Here is a 6,000-nt window from a genome sequence, read left to right on the forward strand (position 1 = left end):
TGGCCAGTGGAGTCGCAAATCACAGCACATTATAGTTTTCTGCATCTGTGCCTACTCTCCCCACCCCCATCCCTACCCCCATCCCCACCCCCACCCCCGCCCCAGGCTGCTTGCACACAAACAGCATCTCATTGTCCAGCACTCACCTTACATACAGTAGTTGCTCCATAAACACATGCTAAGAAGAAGCCCCAGCCTGAAGTCCAAGCTCTCAGATTCTGGGCCCTCTGTCCCCAGGCTCCCTGAGGGTGGTCAGGCAGCAGCATCTCTGGGTCCTGCTCAGCCTACTGAGGCACACCGAGTCCAGGCAGCCCCGAAGGCCCAGCCATGCTGCCATCTCACCAATCTCTCTCCCCTGCCCTTTACTGTCCTTTTCTTCTTTGCTTCCTCTTCTTTTTGCTCCCTCAACACATCACATCACAGTAAGGTGATTAAATGCACAGGATCTGCAGTCATCCGGCCTCCGCAGAGTATCTACGGTTCTGGACCTCAGCCTCTCTGGAAGTTTCCTGAATAGGAAGCAGGGGACTAGAAGTGGTGTGTGCACATAGGTGCTCGGCAGTGTCGGCCCACAGTAAGACTCACTGAGTGACAGCTGATCCTGCATAATTGCCCATGGTATTCACTTGTCTAAAGATACTTAAAATGCCAAAGGCAGAAGGTTGTTTTTTCCCCTACCTATGCAAGTCTGGTTTTGAGAAGAGCCTCTCTGCTTTGGAAACAAACTGAAACAGGTCCATATCACGAGTTCAAATACTTCCTATTCGTTTTTCATAGGGAAACAAATGACTCTGACCAGGCATGACCAAACTGGGTAAAAGGTTCTGTTCCAAACAGTAGTTAGGAACCCACACTAGTTCGTTTAAAAACAGAATAAAATAAAAATCATCCATAAAGTAGCTGAGCTAGGACAATGATAGGGTTTGCACGAGTTCTCGGAATCAGAAACCTACGCTAGGCCAAAAAGTATAGGAGGGAAGGGGACAGCTTTCCTGAGCTTTTCAGGGAGTAGACTTATAATCACCCTCTTTCCCGATCCCATGGCCCAGCCCGAGGTCCCTGAAGACCCTACACTGTGCTAAGTGTACCTGCTGGGGCACCCACAGGTGTTCCCCTCTGGATGCTTCAGAGACATCTCCTCCGACTCTGCCCGTTTTGAAGGAATACGTCAGTTTAACCTAAATGCACCTCTCATAGACCACTTCAAGCAGATAATGCAAAAGTGAAGAGAAGGACAACATGAAACAGTGCAGGGATGGTTGGAAGAGAGAAAGGATGACCCCCAGATCGGAGGTAAGTCCACCCCAGTCAGTTGCCTTTGACTGGTCTGTGACAACACAGCTCTGGAACCAAACGCCTGGGTCTGAAGCTGAGCCCACCATTCCCAACGGGGCCATCACTGAGCTCTCCGTGCAGGAGACAGGGGTGCCATGAGGACGGAGTGTGCCGCCCCCCACCGAGCAGCCACTCAGAACAGGCCCAGCACACAGCCACCTGCCTCCACGTGCTCCTGCAGAGACCACCATTGAGACACTGCTTACCCACTTCTCCTCCTCTCCCACTCACAAACCCAACATGTTCACAAACCCAACAACTGAATCACAAGGCAGCTGGAGGGGGTAAAGTGAGGGAAGGCAGGGAGGGGTGGCAGGGAGGTGTCGCTGGGACCCTCATAAGTGGGCATTTTGTAGGCTGGGACAGCCTGCAGCAGTGTGCTGTCATAACCCAGAGGGTGATGGGCCGGAGAAGTATCGTCCACCCCTGGTCCTCCCTCTGGGCTGCTCTGCCCCTGTTTTCAAGTTCCAATGCTGACGTATCAGCAACAGAAAAGAGGCAGGAGAAGAGACAGGACGAAGCCAGACCAACCAAAGTTTCACGCTGCCTTTTGTGTAGTTAGCCGTTTTAAGATAGCAAGGAAAAATCAATAAAAGCTACTAGTCAACCACCTGATGGAATGCTGCTCCCCTCCTTCCAGAGTCTACCAGACCAGATCCTTCCCTAGATACATGGTCAAACAGACCTCTGTAGACCGGTCTAATGCAAGAAGACCCTCTCCTGGCCTTCAGCCAAACATGCACACACACACACAAGTCTGCTCTTTCCTCCTCCCCAGAGACAGTGAGGAGGTACCTTTGAGGACTGACCACTTAGCAGACGGTCCTGCCTTTCCTCTTCCACCTTCCACCAGGGTTCAAACCAACAATCCTACTTCTCCCTTCTTAATCTTATTATTACCACTTTATTCCTTTTGTTTTTCAATTGTGGTAATTTTTTTCTTCTCTGTGAAGACTGACACTGACAAAAAGTGAATGAACTGCAGAGTTTTTAGGGCAACAGTTTCCCTGTCCCCCCTCCCCAGTTTCTTGATTACCATAGTAAGCCTTAACACCAGAAGACAGCTAAAGCCCACACCAAGAAAACAGCAAGTCACGTGCAGCTGAGCCCCAGAAGGAAGGGATGTTGTTCTGTCCCCTCCACCACCCAACCCACTCCACTGGATCAGAGCTGAATTCTGAAAAGTGGAACCAAAGGTGACAGGAGGGTGCATGGAGGCAAGGGAAAGCCCGAAGAGAGTTTAGATAAATTTCCAAACAATATCCCCACCACTCACAGTGTACCACATTATTTGTAGAAGTTAGAAACCAAAAAGGGATCAGATTTTCAACTCTGCCACCTAAAGTAGAAACTGAGAGTCTTATTTACTGCACAGATTTAAGCCCAAGTGCCATGCCTCCAGGTTTACAATTTCAACCTGCAGCTTAAGTTTAAAAGCCTGGGTACTAAAGGAGTTACCTGGGTTAGAATATCACAAATTTCTTTTGTCCACAAACCATTTCAATTGTCTCCCTATCTATACTCCCCGTCTGGCCTCATAAAACATTTCACACTCTCCAAATACATATATTTTTTCAACTCATTTTTTTCTAAAGTAATGATCTGCCTAAAGAATGCTTATGGCCCAGGAATAGTCCAGAATCTTTTCCACTCTTCTACTTCAATGAAAAATGAAACCCCTGTACAAGGCACAGCCCATCAGAGCCAGGCAAGCAGCAGCAACAGGTGTCAGGGACTCTGCTGTCTGCTCCCCGTCTCCACTAACATCCACGGAGGTTAGAAGCACACACTTCAGAATCAGCCCAGCTTTGAGGCCTGACCTGCCTTGCCACGCATCTCACCAAACACTAGTTCATCATCTGTAAAACCAGGGAAAATAACATGTCCTACCTTGTAAACTGTCGTGGGGAACAAATGAGGTGATGTACGTGAAGCGCCTGGCACACATAAGCACCCAGCAAATGTCAACTATTCACAGCTGTCTAATAACCTGAAAAGCATAATGGTTTAGTAACTTTAAGTCTTCCAGGTTTCAAAAAAAGAGGGTTTTTTCCCTTATGAAAGTATTAGTGAAATTCCACATGAAGGAAAAATCAAAGTCCAACTTAGCCATCAACTCACAACTTAGAACAAATCACGTTCCCCCCCCCCCATTTCTTTATCCATAAAGTGGGAAATAATATACTGCACTAAACCTGATGACCTCAGACAAAAAAGAATCAGTGAGATAACAGGCGATAAAAAAGCTTTCACTTCCTCAAAGAAAAGCAGTAAGGAAATCCAGAGTACAATTATTACTGAAACATCACATCCAGTATAACGGGACATACGTAAACCACTGATGTTACTCAGGCTTTCAAGAACATTAGGTCTGATAGCCTTTTAATCTGGTCACAATGAGCCTGGTACAGAAGGAGGGGGTACATGGCTGCTCCTTGCAAAGCCCAGTTCAGAGGTACAGCCCATCAAATCTAGGAGTGTGCCCTGTTTGCTAGTCAGGTGTCATCCACCCAGGCCATTTCTTAGATGCCAGTGCCAGGAGAAATTAGAAAAGGCTTATGGTTCCACCTGGACAGGTTAAACCAACATCAACCAAAATCCTTACCCACAGGAATTTTCAACAGACCCAAGAAAGGGTCCACTCTGACCCTTTATTCTCCTGTGCTGAGCAAGTAAGATCTCGTCTACGGTGCGTACCATCCTTTCTGGAAAAAAAAAAAAGCACATTTGAACTGGAAGGAAGAGCTCAATTGTTTCTTGTTTGATATTTACTTCTAGGTTCAGAGGTTTGAGTTTAATTTTTAACCCACCATAAAAATTTTGGTGTGAGAGCCAGAGGTTGGGATGGGAAGAAGAGTGGGGGGATTGGAGGGTTAGTCCTAACTTAAAAAGGGAGCATACAAACAAAACTGTATCCAATTTCATCATCCACAGGTCTCCCAAACCCAAACAGGAAAGAAAAAAAAAATTACTTATGGTGATTAAACACTTACTCTGGGCCAGATATACTTGCACAGAATATTTGGTACACATTACTCCAGAGCCCATTTTCTGCCCCACACCTAGAAACACCATGATCACCTGCACCATACCAGGTGTGGGGTGGGGGGACCTCACAGTTTAGCAGTCACGTTCTAGACATTTCAAAAGCTAGCATCGTGAACACAAAAAGGCAGCTTGGTCTAAAGTTCCTACAGATTCTCTGCAAGAGGACCATCTAAACCGTTTTCCCTATAATTCTGGAATTGAGCCATGGTGTTTAGTATCCTATCCAAAAAGTGAAAACAATTTAAAATCCTGGAGCACAAGGAGAATTCACTGTAGGGCCACAACAACCTGAGCCAAGTTTCTGACCAAGTCCACTTGAGCATGAAGTAAGACATGTATACAAGCTTCTGGAGGGCCCTTTACAGAGGTGCTCGGAGGAGAGCCAGCACCAGGAGCTGCCATCTGCGTGGCCAGGTAAGGAGGGCAGGGCCTCCCCGCCCGCCCAGCGCAGACGCGGAAGGTCCAGCTCACTGCAAAACCCACCACCTCATCCGCACCCCGGGGGTACGATCCAAACAGCTGTCTCCCGGGCAGACTGTCAGATGGGACTCGCCAAGTTTAAACGCCATCTCCCCATCCACGTCCCAGAAAATGAGAAGGTGTAAGCCTCGAGGAAAACACTGCTCACAACTGGCCTGCATTTCTCAGCGCTAAGCACTGATGTCACCGTAACCGATGCCTGCGGTAAACAGCCGCCACCTTAGAGCTCACGGGCTGAGTGCGGGGCCGCAGACGCCTTCCTTCAATTGAGTCTGCGGGGAGTCGGGAGACCAGGGCGGTCCGTGAGCCTCAGGGGACGGGGGACACGGGGCACACGGGAGATGGGGGGACCCGGGGGTTGGGGGACACGGGGAATGGGAGCACAAGGAGACGAGGGGACGAAGAACATGTGGGGAGAGGGGAGATGAGGGACACGGGGGAAGGGGGACACGTGGGGACCTGAGGGGACGGAGGGCCACCACAGGAATGAGGGAATCGAGGTCCCGCCGCGCCCTCCCTCTCCGGCGCGGCTCCTCAGCTGCGCGTCCGCTCGCGGATCCCCTCGTGCCCGGCCTCGGCGGCGCCCCCGGCAAACACGTCCAGCCTCCCGCCCGCCGCCAGCGGCCCTGAACCCGGGCCTGCCGTCCGCTCCGGGGCTGCAGCGGCGGCCAGAGGGAGGCGCCCAGCCCGCGCGGGTCCCGGGCCAGGTCCGGAGCCTGTCTCACCTCCGCCTCATGCCGCGCTGCGCTAGCGTCCCGACCGCAGCCCGCAGTCCAGACTCTCGGCCGCGGCGTCCGGCGGCCTAGCCCCGCGGCGACCCGCCTCGGGCCGGCGCCTCAACCCGCAGCCGCCCCCTCAGCAGTCGGCGTCCCGCGCGAGCAGCACCACGGCTGCTGCTGTGGTAGCGGCGCTGCCGCCGGGTGGGGCGGACACATGGGAGGGCGGGGCTGCGGCCCCTGGGGCGCGACCACCGGACCCCGGCCTCGGGGCGCTGACTTCAGCGCGCCTCCGGAACCCGCTCTGCCGCCCGTCCCCAGGGACGCCGTCGCGACCCGCTGGCTCAGCCTTTGCCAGAAGCTCATGGTTCTATGCAGAAGGTAAAGGAGAGGGCTGCCTCCACACCCGTCCTTCTCTCCG

The 6,000-nt window shown here is 51.8% G+C and overlaps 1 protein-coding gene across 7 annotated transcripts in view; it reads right to left on the reverse strand.

Moving 5' to 3' along the window:
* The window catches only part of MICAL3 (microtubule associated monooxygenase, calponin and LIM domain containing 3), a 141,604-nt gene extending 135,804 nt beyond the window's left edge, over positions 1-5,800 (reverse strand). For 3 of the 7 annotated variants that reach the window (XM_070453286.1, XM_070453285.1, XM_070453284.1), the window contains exon 1: positions 5,589-5,799. The gene's annotated coding sequence lies outside the window, so the exon portion shown is untranslated. Of the gene's footprint in view, positions 1-3,225; positions 3,326-3,940; positions 4,041-5,588 lie in introns of all 7 variants that reach the window. The other 4 variants (XM_070453288.1, XM_070453287.1, XM_070453283.1 and 1 more) reach the window with 3 other exon arrangements.
* Between the last annotated feature and the right edge of the window lie 200 nt (positions 5,801-6,000).

Source organism: Odocoileus virginianus, chromosome 23 (assembly GCF_023699985.2).
Source record: "Odocoileus virginianus isolate 20LAN1187 ecotype Illinois chromosome 23, Ovbor_1.2, whole genome shotgun sequence".
NCBI classification, from domain to species: Eukaryota; Metazoa; Chordata; class Mammalia; order Artiodactyla; family Cervidae; genus Odocoileus; species Odocoileus virginianus.